Source organism: Pezoporus occidentalis, unplaced genomic scaffold (genome assembly GCF_034315485.1).
Source record: "Pezoporus occidentalis ecotype Australia unplaced genomic scaffold, CSIRO_AGI_Poc_V1 ctg224, whole genome shotgun sequence".
Taxonomy (NCBI): domain Eukaryota; kingdom Metazoa; phylum Chordata; class Aves; order Psittaciformes; family Psittacidae; genus Pezoporus; species Pezoporus occidentalis.
Window position 1 is genome coordinate 1,030,268 of NW_026914117.1, and position 16,753 is coordinate 1,047,020.

The 16,753-nt window shown below is 40.1% G+C and overlaps 1 protein-coding gene across 2 annotated transcripts in view; it reads left to right on the top strand.

Annotated features, from left to right (window-relative positions):
- The window catches only part of UGT8 (UDP glycosyltransferase 8), a 45,461-nt gene that overhangs the window by 2,081 nt on the left and 26,627 nt on the right, over positions 1–16,753 (top strand). The window contains exon 2 of one of the 2 annotated variants that reach the window (XM_062620886.1): positions 6,279–6,406. The exons of the other annotated variant lie outside the window; for it this stretch is intronic. The gene's annotated coding sequence lies outside the window, so the exon portion shown is untranslated. The remainder of the gene's footprint in view (positions 1–6,278; positions 6,407–16,753) is intronic. 2 annotated transcript variants of the gene reach the window in all.

Below are 16,753 nucleotides of genomic sequence, written 5' to 3' on the forward strand. Positions count from 1 at the left end.
TCTTTCAGGTGGCTTTTGTGCCGTTGTGAAAACGTTGAAATACGAGGAAATGTGTACTTGGCCTGAAATGCTTTTGTTTTTGACTTTTGCACTAGATTTGCCATCAACAGCAGCTCTTTGCCAGAAGCAAGAAAAGAAAATGATGTACTTCTTTAGTCATGTATGTCTTAAGTATATTGGTGAGAGTCATGGTAGAGTACTTTGTAAACTTTTTTTATATTCTTATTTTATATTCTTAGAGTGCTCTAAGCAGTGGATTTTTTTGGAAGCAGGATCTGGGTGGAGAAACCTCTGTAACTAATCAGGGCTTGAGGAGAGGGTGTCAGAGAATCTGTATATCCTTGTTCTGTGCAGGGTAGTGTCACCTGGGCTTTGTGAGAGTCCTCTCCTTACCTGCGAGTGGAGGGCAGCTGACTTGCGAAGGAAGTGGTAATGGGGCAGTGGGCTGGTTTTATACTCTGGTGTGACAACTTCAGCTTGGCAGATGGCTACTAGCTGTTATAGTTTGTTGGCAGTCATTGCAGCTACAATTTGGGTTTTTGAGAAGTAGTGATGGTAAATGGAAAAAATACCACCAAATTTTTCATTTTTATAAACTGTAGGTAACACATATGATTTAAGGATGTTGGAAGACAATACAGATAACTACTTTTTGCAACTCTGAACTTTATAATTTAGAAGTTATAATGTGATTTCCTTCTCTGAAGTAGCACAATTGTCATGACCATAATTTTGTATAAGACAGCAGGTATAGCATTCTTCCTTGCTCTGTGCTGTTGTTTACTCCTTTGAATTGATGGTTTAGCTTCATGGAAAATAAGTGACATGAGTAGTCATCATTTTAATTGCTGAAGGGAGAGTTAATGGACAGTCTTGGGTCAGATTCTGAACTGAGTTGAAAATGAGCCGTTACGCTCTGGTGAAACAATTTCCTTTTTAAAAACAGAAAATTATGAAGGTTCCCTCTGTGTATTTAAGAGGAGCTGGTAGAGTAATAGAATCATAGAATCAACTAGATTGGAAAAGGTTATCAAGTCGAGCTTTTCCCCCGCACTGCTAGGGCCATCACTAAACCACATCACTGGGAGCCTCATCTACACAGTCTGTGAACACTTCCAGGGATGGTGACTCCACCGCTGTTGTGGGCAGCCCGTTCCAATGCCTGATTACGCTCTTGGGGAAAAAATTGTTCCTAATATCCAGCCTAAACCTCCCCTGGTGCAGCTTGTGGCTGTTTTCTCTTGTCCTGTTGCTTGTTACTTGGAAGAAGAGACTGACCCCCACCTCATGACAACCTCCTTTCAGGTAGTTATAGAGTGCAGTAAGGTCCCCCCCTGAGCCTTTTCTTCTCCAGACTAAACCCTCCCAGTTCCCTCAGCCATTCCTCATCAGACTTGTGCTCCAGACTCATTCTCAGCTTCATTGCCCTTCTCTGGACCTTCTCTGGCACCAAAATGTCTTTCTTGCAGTGAGGTTCCCAGAACACAGTAGTGTGAACATAAAAGGCGGAGGACTGAGTTAATTAAGACTCTATTCCATTATAGAAATTTTTCCATGCATGCATCAACACCAGTCTCTAATAAGTTATGTATTTCTTACACATAAGAATTGAGTGTGTAGCTGTCCTACAAACTTCAAACATTAAAATATGACAGGGTTTCAGTTGAAGATTTTTTATTCATATGCAGTTACATACAGTAAACTTGATTTGTCTCTGAGCCCCCCTCCACCTCCTTTGTAAGTTACTTGATATAAGTCAAATGAATAAAGCTTTATAATATAATGGCAAGCGCATCAATTCATAAAATAAAGGATTAAAAAAGGAATTGTAATAACTTTGAACAGAAGTGAAGTACTACCATTAAAAAACCCATGGCAGGTACTCGCATATTGTTACATACATATGCTTAATTTTCTTCTCAGGACATCATTGTTGTCCTCCCAGTTTCACATTTAAAATGAGAAGCTTCCTGATTCAGAGCAAAGTTGTGTATTTTCTAGAATACACTATTAATGGGAACAAAGAAGCACATCTCTCTGAATGAAACCTATCTTAGGAACAGACTCCTGGCCAGAATATTGCTCTAAACATTAGAATAATTTAAATGGCATGTACACGTGCAGCTTTGAGATGAAGCGGGAAGTACAGCTGAGGGGCCCACTGCAGCTGACAAACTCGGCAGCATACTGGGATGTGCTTTCTGCAACATGCAGTGCTTGGAGGGGGAAATCTACTCATCTGAATGCAGTTGTACATCTCCTCTTGGCTACACCTGACCATGAACAGTTTGAGAATGCAGATTTAGTTAACATTAATTTGTTTTGTTTCGTGGAAAATGTTCTCTCTTGTCCCAGCAGGTTGAAGGAGGTGATCCTGCCCCACTACTCTGCTCTCGTGAGACCCCACTGAGTACTCGCTGCAGTTCTGGTGTCCTCAACGTAAGAAGGACATAGAGCTGTTGGAGCAAGTCCAGAGGAAGCCATGAGGATGATCAGGGGCTGGAGCACCTCTCATATGAAGATAGACTGAGAAAATTTGGGCTGTTTAGCCTAGAGAAGAGAAGCTGTATGGAGACCTCAGCCTCTACTGAGTCCTCTACAACCTTCCAGTATCTGAAGGGGGCCTACAGGGATGCCAGAGAGAGGTTCTTCATCAAGGACTGTAGTGATAGGACAAAGGGTGATGGGTTTAAACTGAAACAGGGGAAGTTCAGGTTAGATATAAGAAGGAAGTTCTTTACTGTGAGGATGGTGAGGCACTGGCATAGGTTGCCCAAAAAAACAGTAAATGCTTCATCCCTGGCAGTGATTAAGGCCAGGTTGGACATAGCCTTGGGTGACATGGTATAGTGTGAGGTGTCCTTGCCCATAGCAGGGGGTTGGAACTAGGTGGTCTTAAGGTCCTTTCCAACCCAGACCATTCTAATATTCTATGATATGTTTCTATGATTAAATATTTTTATTTAAGATGAAATGTGAAATATATGTAGGAATCAGAGTTATTGTGCCAAATACATAAAGCTTCTCCTACTCTTGGTTATTCAGTAATAAATTATTTTTTTTCAAGTGAGCACTTAACTTGGTTTCTCCCTTCTCACTTTAATAGCTGTTAGGAAGCTGTCATAGTAGTTTCCTGCGTATTTGTTTCAGATAAGATGCAGTGCTTTTGTGCTTTTAAAATGGAGTAGTTAGTAGTTAGAGAATGTAGACACTGTACGTGAATAGTTAGATGTTTATTTTGTAAGTTTGCTTGGGCAGCCAGTTCTGCCAATTTATCATAATGCAAACAAGTGCTGAAAAGTACTTTTTTTTTTTTTTAATAGCATGGATGTGCTAGATGTTAAGCTTGGACTTCGGTAGCAGTATGTTGACTGCAGCATTCTTGACTAGAAGGTTGCTGCCAGTGATGAGCTTTGCAGATGAGGTCTGGCATTGGCAGTACTCAGGAAAGAGCATGTGCTGCAGGCAGCGCTGCCTCTGCAGAGGTTGCCCGTGTCAGAATGAATGGGTTAACTGACTCAGAAATGTTGGCTTGAAGGGTCTCTGGAAGGTCTTGTACAAATTTCTGCTCAATACAGAATTCTTGGCAACATAAGAGCAGGTTATCTGTGGCTCCTTTCCATCAAAGTCCTGAACAGAGGTTCCCCATCCTCTCCGGTAACCTCTTCTAGAGCCACACAGCTCTTCCAAGGGAAAAGATTTTTATAGTGCCAGTCAAAACTTTTTGAGCTGCTATTACCATTGCTTCCAGTAATGGCACACTGATAACCAGGGAATTTGGCTTTTATGTGAAGATCTGACAAGGTGGATTGGCTAAACTGGAAACAAATACTTTTTTTAAAAACTTGTTTTGATCAGGTTGCTGCCTGGTTGCCAAGTCTGGCTTGCATCTGTTCCTGATGGTCCTCAGGCCACTAGCTGAAAAGGTGTTTATTGTTTGTAAGCCGTAGGTTGTGTTGGCTGCAAATGCTTTTGTGGTGTATGAGGTGGGTCAGGTTTTCATACAGGAAGCCTGCTGTGCTGATACTCCTTGAAGTGAGCTACAGGCCATGGGAATCTTGCTGCTGCTTCATACCTTGCAGGAAAAAAAGATCTCAATCTCTTCTGCTTTCTTCTAGGGTTCTCTTCCACTAAGCCTCTTACACCTGATTGAGCTTGGAGAAGATTGTCATGGTAGTCTAAATAAAACTTGTATGCCAGTGTACTGTAAATATGGAGAAAGATATGTTTTCGACTTAGACCCTTGATTAAGTCTTGCTGGTCTGTGGAAGAATGTTATGTTCTGTTCCTGGGTTCAAAGAAGCTGAACTTCGAGAGGTGTGTTTTGGTATGTATGGTGTTTGGTCTCTGGGCACAGAAGTCTCTCACAAGAAATGGAGCATGAAATGCTTGTGGGAAGCTTTGTTTGCATGTTTTTATTCCCAGAATGCTAAACTGGAAAATTTCAGGTGTGTTTTTGTCACATGACTAGATAGGTCATTCTAATGATTGGGCCATCCATTGCTTGTGGGGCTTGGAAGTTTGTAAATGTGAGCTCTTGGGGTAAATCTTGTGAAGACTTTCATGGAAACCCACCCAAGGATAGCAGTTGATGGCTGCAAATTTTTCTTTCAGGAGCTGAGAATCTTGTGTACAGCATGTCTGTTTTAAGAGTGTAACTTAAAGCTGCAATATTTCTTTAACTATTCATAGTGATGAATCTTTTAAGTAATCTGCTTTGTGATACTTTGGTAATTTTTTTTGTTTATTATCAGCTTATTTTCGTGAAAGTATACTCAAGAAGATTAGAGTACTTCAAATTAATGTCAGACTACAGTTGTTATTAAACAGGCAATCTTGCATTAAACTGTTCACTAGTGAAATAACTTGTTAGCCTATAGCAGGGCTGTAGTTGAGAGACCGCGTTTCTGTTATAAAACCCCATCAGATATTTGTTATTATGTAGTGATAGTGTTCAAAAAGTTTTAGTTGCTTTCCAGAAGTGGGGGAAGATCTTCTCATTTCTTAGGATGTGCAGTTTCGGTGGGTAGGAACAGACACAGTGTGCACATGTAGAACCAGTGTTTGATGTGCATCTGGGTGGTTTATTGTGGATTTGTTTTGATACTACACCCAGATCATCCTCCATGAATCGTGATCTTGAGCTGTGAATCATCTTTATCTTGACCCTCTGCAACTCCTGATTTGTCTCTCTTTTAATATTTGTAAATTAACAGATAGTACCTGAGTCTCAGATTGTCTTTGAAAATCTCCAGACCTATCTTTAGACCCTTTCTGAAGTTGTAATCCAGTTGTAGTCAACTACTGATTGTGGAAACTGGCAGGAAGTTTCTGTGTATTTAAAAATCTTTATACAGGTACTGCAAGCCCCATCTTTCTTACGCCTTACTGGAGAGCAGTCTGCAACTTCTAGAAGGTTTGTGAGTTGATTTCTGTCCCCTCTGACTCTTATGTGGTTTTGCTCTTAAAATCAGTGCCTGAAGAATAAACTACATGGTAAAGTTGCTACATACATTAGTCTTACCCTTAATCTAACAATTGAATTCTTCTAGGAGGTAGAGTTTGAAGCAGATGCTATGAAACACATCTGAAAGCCAAAGACAATAATTAGCTTTAAAAATAATGTACCTGTAAATTTCAAAACCAGGCTGAAGAAGCTGAATGTTGTTGGTGAGTGTTGCTGCTGCATACGGTCTTGAGCAATTCAGTTATTGTAATTGAGCTGAATAAGAGCAAAACACTATTAAATCAAGTATTTTAACTTTAAATAAAGTTGTGTTCCCCATTACAGAAGCAAACCTCTTATAGTTTCCCTTGTGATTCTGTTTGTGTGGCTTGTAGTTATTTGCTATAAGATGAAGTCAGAAACCAAACAAAGAAATTCATTCAGTGCTTGTAGGTGTCATGTGATGGTGTGACCAGGGAGAGCTTGTACCAAGCTGAAGCTAGTAGTGGAAAATGAAGCATCCCTCCAAACAATTACTAAAGTTCAAATAAAATCCCAGTAAAATGTGTTTAAGCTTAAAACTCATGTCATTTAAGATCCTGAGGCTTGTTCATAAGGCAAAATTCATGCTTGTGTGATGGTAGCATAGAACTATTATGCCGTATTTGTTACACCAGCAAATTAAGACTACAACAAAGCTCTTCCAGCCCCTTCTTTGGAGTCATTTTATCAAAGGAGAATCTGTCAGTGATGTTTAAAAATTGGTTTAAAATCAGGCAGAGTCAGGTTGGTGTTTTTTTTTTTTTTCCTTTTTTCCTCCTTGATTCTATAGCCAGTATTTCAACCTGTTTTTTGATGCCACTTTGAAAGAGGAGGATTCCTGGACAGCTTTGATCCCTCAGTGGAGACATCTTTGTCTCCATCAGTTGCTGTGGTACTCATGCCCCCAGCTCTCTGCAGGTAAAGTTCTTCTTTCTGCACTTAACTTCTGTTGTTCCTGACCCTGCAGCATGAAACATGTTGTTACTGGGCTCTTCTGCGCAGTGCAGTGTCAGACAGCAAGAGTAGTGCTGCAGTTTGTGAGCCAGTGAATGACATGTTAAATAATGTTGGTGTCTCTAGGGAACGTGGTGTAGGCTTATGGCCTTCTCTATGTTAATACCCTGACCCCTTGATGCCACATTATTTCTGGTTGCTTTCTTTCTGGTGCAGCATGGCGGCAGCAGGTTGAGAAACAGTGCTTTTAGCTCTTGGTACTTGGAGGAAAGGTCTCCAGAAGTTGAGGGGACTCTCAAGGGGCTTGTATGTTGGTGCAAAATACTGCATCTTCTCTGAAACCACAGTAGCTGTGAAGAGGATGCATAATTAGTCAGAAAAAAAATTCGCAGTGTTTTGGATGAAGTAGACAAGTCTCCCCACAAGGAATATATGTGTCTTGCTTTCAAATAGATGGCTTTTTCACTATATGTACTCAGCATTTATTTTTCCAAGGTGCTGGGGGTGGAATAACCATGGGCAGCAAGGAAGAAATTGCATAATAGCGCCAATGCAGAGGAACATGTGTTGCTTGCACACTGAGTCAAGTTGCATTTGGTTGAAGGCCACACAGGTTTTGGAGAAGGCTTTTTGTTTCTTAGGCTGCTGCACTGTGCCTCCTGAGGTCCAGGACAGCATATCAGCTCAGTCGCAGCACCATGTGTATACATGGTGAACTTTGCTATGGTGCAAGGCCTGAAGCAGTAAGCACAGCCCAATTCGAGCTGCCCTGCTGATGTATCTCTCTCTTCATCCCTCCTGGTTCTGGGGATGCAGTGCAGCTGCAGAGGTGCTAGGGCTAGGAGCCTGCTCTAGTCTCGCTGTACTGCTTTGGACCTAGGCCAGTAGCAGAAAGGATAGTTTTTTTTCTTCATGCAGCGCTTTTTGCTAAGCCTCACAGAAGATTTTGCAGTAGCTCTCAGTTTTAACAAAACATTGACAGGTGGATACAGTATTTGCAAATGCTTAGCTACGTAAAGTAAAAGATTTATAGATTATAAGGATTTTAAAATACCCTGTTTAAATTGCCTAATGCACAGCAGGATAGAAGAGAACTTGCTCTTCCTGCTCTCTTGGTTTGCGTTACGAAAACATATTCTTGAGGCATTTTGAATTGTTTTCACGTGCCTATCTGGTAGGCCTGTGAACCTCAGTGTTTCATAGGTTGTAAAATCTTTCTGAAATTCAGTTTCATGCAGTTAGTTGGACTGAGTTTTGAAAATGGATACTGGTATAATAGTGTTGTTCAGTGAAGTATTTATTGAATTTTCAACTGAATAATGTTTGCTTAGTGCTAGTGCATAAAGTATCTAGACATGCAAGTCCTGTGAAGGGGGATGTACCTTGGCCCTGTTATAGCATACTTCACATTATGAAAACATTTAATTAGACTTTAATCCTTTATTCTCAGGTAAATCTCTTCTTGACTGATGCTGTTAGTACTGCATTACTATAATCTCAAAGTATATGGACCTTGCTATGGCTTATAAGTGACCTTTGTTTAAAAGGTTGAATGTATTAATGTTATAACTTCAGAATCTATTCATAGACTAATACAGATAACTTTTGTAGATCTTTAATCTTTCTAGATATGATCAATCTTTTCATACTTATGGGAAACAATCTGAAACTTCTGAGGACTCATTTAAAGCTGTTCTTTCAGTAAGCCAGGGGCAAAGTGTCACAGAGGATGTTACAACTTGGTCATTTGCTATAAATTCATCTTAATAGGACATTATCCCTTGCACAAGAGTTCTGTTCCCATGTAACCTCTTAAAGATCTAATTGCTAGCTTGTCTATTGAATATATGTTGTGTACTAACTGTAAAACCTGTACTTTGAAAGATAAGTACCTTCTCTGTCTACCTTGCTACCTTTTGAATGAGGACTTTGAAAATCAGTTTTCTGCAACTCTCAAGTACAAAGGCTTAGGTAAAATCCATCAGTGTGTGATAAAACCTGTTATACACATAAGAGGTTTTTACTAGAAGGGGTTTAATAAATTGCATATCCTTTTGATTCTCTCTTAACTCTTTTATGTTTGAATAACTGACACAGAATAACTCTCACAGATGACATGGCGATACGGGTAAATCTTGCTCTCTTTTCTGTAGATGGGATGTTCTTGTACTCACTGAAATTTTTTAGTCATTGAATAGAATGATGTAGTTCAAGAAACTGTACAAAATAAATGCAAAATCAGCCCTTGCTTACACACATGTGACTAATCATTTCTACTAATTTGTTAATTTATTCATTCGAATGAAATGAGAGCCTGTGATTAGAAGCCAAATCTTACCACTTACCTAAAACATTGCAGCACAACAATTACAGCATGCACTACCTCAGAATTAGTAACAAGATGTGTGATAGAAAAAACTTAGATAAATCCAAAGGTTGTGCAATACCTGCTATCAGAGACTCTTCCTAGATAATATAATGGTTTGCCGCTACAAGGCTCTGTACGTTCACACATTTCTGATGCTCTCCTCTGCTTTACAGCACAAGGGTTTCTTAGTAGCAATTGCTTCCTAATCTTAAACTGCAGTTTGCTGCCTGAAGTCAGTTTATGCCCTGATTTACTTTAATACTCCTAAAGGATTATGGAGTAATATTTCCCGTTACCTACAGAATATGCACAGTACAGTAAGTGGTACTGTAAGTTAAGAACATATTTTACAGTTGCCAGATTAAAGGGTTTAGGAGTCAAGTTGTACTTCCAGCTTGAAGAACATGGTTTTAGTTAAGCCACTAATTAAAATCTTCCCGTGTCTATCGTAATTTGATCATCTTCTGAGACTTGCTGTTACACATAATTTGGTCAGTGCATTTCCTCACATGGGTAGTAGCATTCCTTACTCTCGTGCTTGGCAAAAAAAAACCCAAACTGATGTGGCTGGATACTGTTTCAGGAGATATCTCGGAGGATGTCACAGATAGAAGGAAAGACCTTTTCTCTGTTCACCTTTCCCCAGTTTTGAATCAATGCAGTGCATTCATGCTTGTGTGTACATATATATTTTTGTCTTTAATATCAGCTGCTTGCATGTGGCTGATGCATGCACCCAAACCAAATCTTAGCTGTTTTTTTTTTTTTTTTTTTTAAGAACTCAGTCTCCCTGTAACTAGTGTTAGAGGACCTTTTATTTGTCTTGGAATATTTTCTTCCTCTTTTAGCTTTATACTTAGCTGTAAGTGCTCTTTGTTAGTCATTCCTTGCTATCTTAGGCTTGATAAAATACTTTGCTTACAGGGCAAACTATCATGCAACTAGCATTGTAGGGCTTGGTTCTGTATTTGTTTAACTGAAATGTTTACAGGCCAGTGAAGGCTGGGTACCATGATTTATCTGTAAAACTGTTTAATAACAGCTAAAGCAAACAGATTTGCATGTAAAACAATTTAATGGATTTTGAATATGCAGGGTGGAAGTGGAGCTTCAGTAAATCAGGTAACCCATCAGGTAACAATCAGAAATCTGTGCTCTTTTCTTTCTTCTCATCAGTGCTTCCTTTTTTTATTAAAAGCAGTAGTAAACCACAGCCAGCAGCTGCTTATGTGCTCTTCAGAGGGAGTTGTTAGTGCTCTCAGTAACCAGTTGTCTTTCAGTCACAACTTAGCATTTTCTGATCAAGCTTTTAACCAGTGTCTGAAGGGGTGTTGTAGGGATGCTGGGGATGGACTATTCGTTAGGGACTGTAGTGATAGGACAAGGGGTAATGGGTTAAAATTTAAACAGGGGAAGTTTAGATTGGATATAAGGAAGAAATTCTTTACTGTAAGGGTGGTGAGGCACTGGAATGGTTGCCCAGGGGAGCTGTGAATGCTCCAATCCCTGGCGGTGGTCTAAGTGGTCTTAAGGTCCTTTCCAACCCGACCTATTCTATGATTCTATGTCTCTTAGGGCTACAATACGTACTATCTTAAATTAAATAAATGTGCTATATATGTTTACCAGTGGTAAATGCTGCTTTTGGGCATGGTAAAGTAGGATTGGCTGTTGAGGTGACTCTGCACTACTTATGGTTCTGGATTTTGACCTCGCACAAAGATAGGAGTAGCTGGGATTACTGTTTTGGAGTTGGACTTGGAGAAGGAGATGACTGCAGCAGCCTGGCCTGGAGCCTGCCGTGGGCAGTGTGGTATGTAACTGGTGGAGATTCACTCTCCCTATGCGGAAACTGCATCAGATTTGCAACTTGTATTTACAGTTTCATTGATGGTAAAATACACCTCTCTCTCCTTCCTTCTCCTTTCTCCCCTCCACACCCCCTCAGTTTTCTGTTTTTTTTTTTGCCCTTTATTGCAGTTGACTCAGATCACATGAAATGCTGGAGAGTTTGAAGCTCTTAAAAGCAGGGTTTGCCTTCTCCCTTCTAAAATACTGAGTTTTGTGTTGAAACAAGGAGGCACAAAAGTGCAAAATGTAATCAGTTCTAAGTAATGTTAAGTTTGATGGCTTGTAATGGAAAATAACTGCGGTGCTTGAAGGTAGCTGACATAGTTTCAGGACCTCAGGACCTCAGTACAAAAGGTGTGAGAAAAGCAGAATAGAAGGACTCCCCATCCCCAGGTCCCCTATCTGGGACTAGCAGATGTCCAGGGTGGGCACAGATAAACTAACTGATAAGTAAAAGGACAGGATGATTGCTATGCTTGAGGTGTTAATAAACTCATTAAGCTAGTGTAAGCATCTACTGGGGAGTATCCCGGACTAGCAGATGTCCAGGATGAGAGCAGTTAAACTAACTGATAAGTGGAAGGCCAGGATGATTGCAATGTCTGTAATATTAATTAAGCTTGCTGGGAAAAGTAAACGACCCTTAAAGACCACCACATTTTTGTACGCATGCCGGAAACTTTTTGGAAAATTATGTAATATACTCAGTGACCATATAAGGATGACCTGTATAGCAATTCGGGGACACACGTTAGGAGCTATCCCCCGTGTCTCCCGGAGCCGCAATAAAGAATACCTGCTTGTCAACTTGAAACTCTGTTGGCGAGTTTGTTCCTGGAGTTTTCTCCGAGTCAGTGTAATGAACGGACAATAAAGAGAGGCTAATACTGTGAGCAAGGTTAAGTAATAAATCTGCATGTTACCCGAAGTCGGGTAGGCTGGATTTGCTGAAATGTGCACAAATCTCAAATTTTCCCCCTTTTTGAATAATTGTACTCATGTGATACATCTTTCTGTTTGAACATTTGGTGTTAGCTAGCATCCACTCTTGGGTTTGCAGAGGTAGAAGTCTAGTTGGTAAGCCTGCTCTTTTTAATGTGTACTGATATCTGTTAAACTGTAATAAGTAATTTGAGCTCCTTGTGTAAGGTGAGAGTGAGCAGCAGCTAGAAAGATTGCTCTTTTGCTGTCAGTACAGGTTGCTGTTCAGTATGAAGGGCACCTTTCTAGGCAGAGGTCGTGGTCTTCTGACCAAGCTGCCCAGGTAAACTCAACCAGCAGTAGCAAATCTTAAGGAAGGCTGGAAGGAAGGAAAGAATCTGAAAAAAGCTAATAGCATCACTGGACTTGTTCTCTGTGAAACTTCATTTGCTGTTTTAGAAGTCAGGAGTGTTGTGTTGCTACTGAATAAAAAGGACTCTTTGTATTGTTATGTGTAAGTGCATAAGAGCTGTTTACTTTTTTTTGAGTAGTGATAAACATTTGTGCAGTTTGAATTCAAGATGTGCTGTGTATGGAGGTGCATAAGAGCTTTTGCTTCTAGATCTTGCTACAGTAGAGGAAAACACTGACAATGGTACGGCTGGCTTGAAAGTTATTATTTCTGTGAGAACCAAAAATAGTAGGTAGGCAGCCAGTGGCATAAAGTACAAAAGAAACCCCGAAATATGCCTGTAAATTTTAATTACAGGGTGATTAGCCGATTAGTAAGGATTGGCAGTAAATGTAGTCTTCAGTATGTATTCTAGTACTGTAGTTGACCATTACGTAAAGTATAAATTAGAATGATTTTAAAACTATTTTTAAGATTGAAATATTACTGTACTATTAGTATTGTAATAATTAAATATTAAGAAGTTTATATATAATTTCTATTAATCTCATTCAGTTTCTTCCCACATTGCCCAATTTTCAAATATCAGGCTTTGTGAATGAGGGGAGGATCCTTTGCATCATATTTTCCTCTGGAAGTCACCAATTTCTGTATAGTCAAACTTCTGGTTCTAGATCCTGCTTAGTCTTTCTGGGTGAATGGAAAAATACTTCTTTAAAATTAAAAAATAAAATCAGGATTTTAGAACTGTCCTGGTCAGCTAAAAAAAAAATCCCTCCAGCCGTGTGCTGTGGGTGTGCTTGGTTTTCTGTAACGCACTTTCAAACTTGGAATTTCTTTCATTTGAGTAAAACTCACATGTAGGTCATTAACTTTAGGAGAAGCTGTTGGAATAGGTTTAATGTTTAACCTCTTGGTATTTCTTTAATATTTAACTCTTTCTTGCTGTACTCCAGTACGTGAGCTCTTTACACTTGGCAGTTGGTTTCACTCATATAAAGTCAGTCTGCATCACTTTTTGTCCCTCCATACCATTCCTTAGGGCTTTGGTTGAAAGTAGTAATGGCTTCAAATTGGTGATATTTTTGTCGGGTGCTGGTGGGTTGTCTTTGGTTTTGGATTTTTAATAAACTTTGGAAAATCTGGATTTCTTTTTTCACCCTGTCTTATAAAAAAATGTTGTATACCAGGTCAGACACTAAAATAATCTGTCTTAATCTCCATTAAATCCTAAATAGAAGGACTTAAAATAGAGGTAAGAAACTGTTTTATGCTGTCAGCTATCTTGGAGAAATGCACCATTCTCTGGCTTTGGGTTTTCTTTCCTCTTTTCTGTCAGGATGCTTGACAATTTTTCATGCTCCTGGTATTCAGAAACAGGAAGCAGTTGCATTGCATGTTAATACCTTTTATTTATTTTGGCGAGTGATTCTGGGAGTTCATTGCTGTAATATGACTGGAAGTTAATGGGAAGAGTCCCTGTGCTCTGGTTGTGATTATCTGACTTACAGCTGAGCACCACCTCAGTTCTCCTGACCCCTGTATAGCTCCCTCTGCCTAGGCACTGCTTATTGCTTTTGGAGATAAGCTGAATCACAAATTCCCACTGAAACAGGCAGGCCTCTGCAGCAATCCCTGTCTTGGTGGAAATATCTGATGTGCTGGAAGACCTCACTGCTGAGGACCCTTGGAGTGAAGGAGTGTCTGGGATGGAGCCTTAGGCTGAGTTTGCATTGTTGAATGTTGTCACCCTGCTGATGGCACTAAGCACCTACCTCTTCCCCACTCCCAGTGGGAATTACACTTGAGATTATTTGGCTTGCAAAGTGCTGTTGCATATTGCCCTCATTCCTGCTAAACACAAACCTTCCAAGCTCCCTGCTTCTGTTGGGTCAGGGGATGAAGTGATGAGGCTGGAGGTTTCTGCCAAAAGTTCAGTATAAGGCCAATGCTATTTTTCGAGTAAAAATGTCACTTAATTGGCATTTCTCTAAACGCACTATGTGTTTAATATCTCTGTGGCTTGTCAGGTCCTGTACATACATTTTCCTGTCTCTGTTTAAGATGCTTGCATTGAAAAGGGAAGTTGAATAATATGTTTTTGAGACTTTTTTTTTTTTTTTAATCAGTTCTGAAGATAATGCAAGCTACACACTCTTGGGGCAGCATAATGGGTCATCTCTTGATGCTGATAGCTAGGAGTAGGAGAAAAACTAATGTTTGGTAAATTGCTTGTAGCTTTAGTGACAGATTTTCATGTTGGGTAATGCTTGATACCACCTTCATAAAAAGTAAAATTTCTGATGCTATTCCCACTTAAAATGTTGCTGCTTTGGGAGGGAGGGGATAGAAAACAGTAGAGCAGTAGTGTCATAATTACATGGCAGTACAGCTGTAGTTCCCATGGCTCTTGGTGGTATGTGAATAACCCTGGCTGTGCAAAATAATGCCTTAGGGCTGAGGACTGTATCTTCCTGTGCTGTGCTCCAGGCCTGTGTTGGGTCAGGAGAATCAAGTACAGCATGCCTGCATCTGGCAACCTGCTGGATCATGACTAGCCCTTAAGCTCCTGGTACCTTTGATTTATGCTGCTAGTAGAAACAGTTAATGTTTCCGAGTTTCCCAATCCTACACCTCCAGTCATGGTTTTGTAATACTGCTATTGTTGACAAGAGCAGTAACTTAATACCGTGAGAATGCTTATAGCATGGGGAATGTAATCAGTAAGGTTTTTTTTCCAGGTTTGATGAATCATTTTTCTTGGATATTTCACTGGTGAACCATTACTTAATTATTTTAAGACCACACTTCTCTTTTGAGTGATACCCTCCACTGGGGCCCTGTTGAAGACAGCTGAGCACGGCTTGTTAGGATTTACATTGAACGTCCTGCCAAGCCCGTGTACTTCTGCACTTGCACAGCCCTTTGCTGTGGCTTGAAGCCTGCGAGTTGTATGGGAGGGAATGAAGTGGGATGGTGAGCGGGGTTCAGTGCTGGCACATCCTTCAAACAGGAGCTCTTGGAAGGGCAGCTGAGCTCTGTGGGATGCTGTGGTTTTAAAGAAAGCCTCCAGTGAAATCCAAGGCTGAAACTAAAAAGTCAGTTTTTAATACCTTAAGCTCTACGGCAGGTCAGGCCTTCATGCTGGGAGGTAGGCTGTTTCTCATGTAGTAAGACTGCTTTTTTCAACTTCACTGGAGAGTGAATAAGATTGCTGTTTAGTTTTAATTTACTACTGTTTGCCAAGGATGAGATGTTTTAGGGTAAGCTCCAACACCATAATTGAAGCAACTTAAAAAACCCGAAATATATCTCTCCTGATGTCAATGGCAATGGTGCAGTATAGAGAATATCTCAAATATCTGGTGATATTTGAAGCAAGTAATTACCTCCCTCTTTTCTTGAAGTGTTATCTCTGTAAAATAGAGCTTTGTGCCTAGAAACAGTGAAACCTCCGAGTACTTCCCAGAATGCTATGTCAGCCTGTGAATGTGGCGGTGGTGTGGAGATCTCAATACATTCTGTGTTTCAGTTCCTCACTACTTACCCATGGGTACCGGGAGGTTTTCTTGTGTATCTTCATGCTGTGGGCTTTGTCTTGGGAAAGTAAAAAACCAAAACCCACCAAAACAGGTGCATCTGCCTAAATGAACTTTTTTCTGTGTACATATGTGTCTGTACACACTGCTGACTGTGATAATCAATTTAAAATTGATAGTGTTCTCTATATGATGGTTGGTAATCTCCTAGGCAGTGGCTAATGCTTCTGGAGGCAAGTGTGAAGCAGGCTTCAAATTCAGTAAAGAAACTTTCCACGTGGGAAACTTGTTTTAAATAGTCAACATATCTTGTGGTGATGTTTCAGCTTTAAGCATGCACCAAACGCAAGTATAAGTGTTTCCAAGTCAAACCACTTCCAGAAGCTGGAGCATCTTTCAGAAAGCTCAGTATTACGTATTAACAGTAAAAATATGAGATGCTCTGTCCGTGAGCTGGTAACCCACATAACATTAAAAAAAATAAACTCCTGAGCAATCTGATGAAGGAGGGTTAACAAGCACTGAGTAGCAGTGTTGCCCGTTTTTGTTGTGCTTACTTAAAAAGGACAGTGCAACATACTAGGGTTTCCACATGGATTGTTTCGGTATGAGGAAAGAGCAGATTGTTTCATTTGTCTTCTGCTTGTTTATCTGTCCTAGGAGTGTTAAAGTGACTGAGGAGCTCTTTGCCACCCCTTCCTCATGCTTCTAATGCACTTTCATCTGGTGCATACAGCATTTTACAGGCTTTACTCACTAAAACACAGGAGTGGGGGGGGAAGTATGTTCCCTTTCTGTGGCAGCCTGCTACTGTCAGGAACCGTGTATATTTAGGATGGCAGTGAGGTTTACAGCGTAGATTAGAGTTTGTGCTAGAGTACTGATGTAAGTAAATACTTCTAAAAGTGCTTCAGTAGAAGTTGTGATGTTCATGTATGTAGTTCTAACTCCTGGTATTTCACTTGTTCTCATACACAAAGTGTAGTTATTGAAAGCTGAAAGTAACATCTTCCTGCCAGACTGACTTTTTACCCCATGTGTCTGATAAGTGTTGATACTAAAGAAAAATATTCCATGAATTTGTGTTTTTCTGTTGCCATTGGCTTCTGTGAAAACAAAACAGGGAAAAATGTTACTCTTAGAGTTGAGAGTTGCAGCTTGAAGGAGTTACCCACAGCTCAAAAGCTGAGGGTGACTACCAGACAAGATCTTGTGATAGA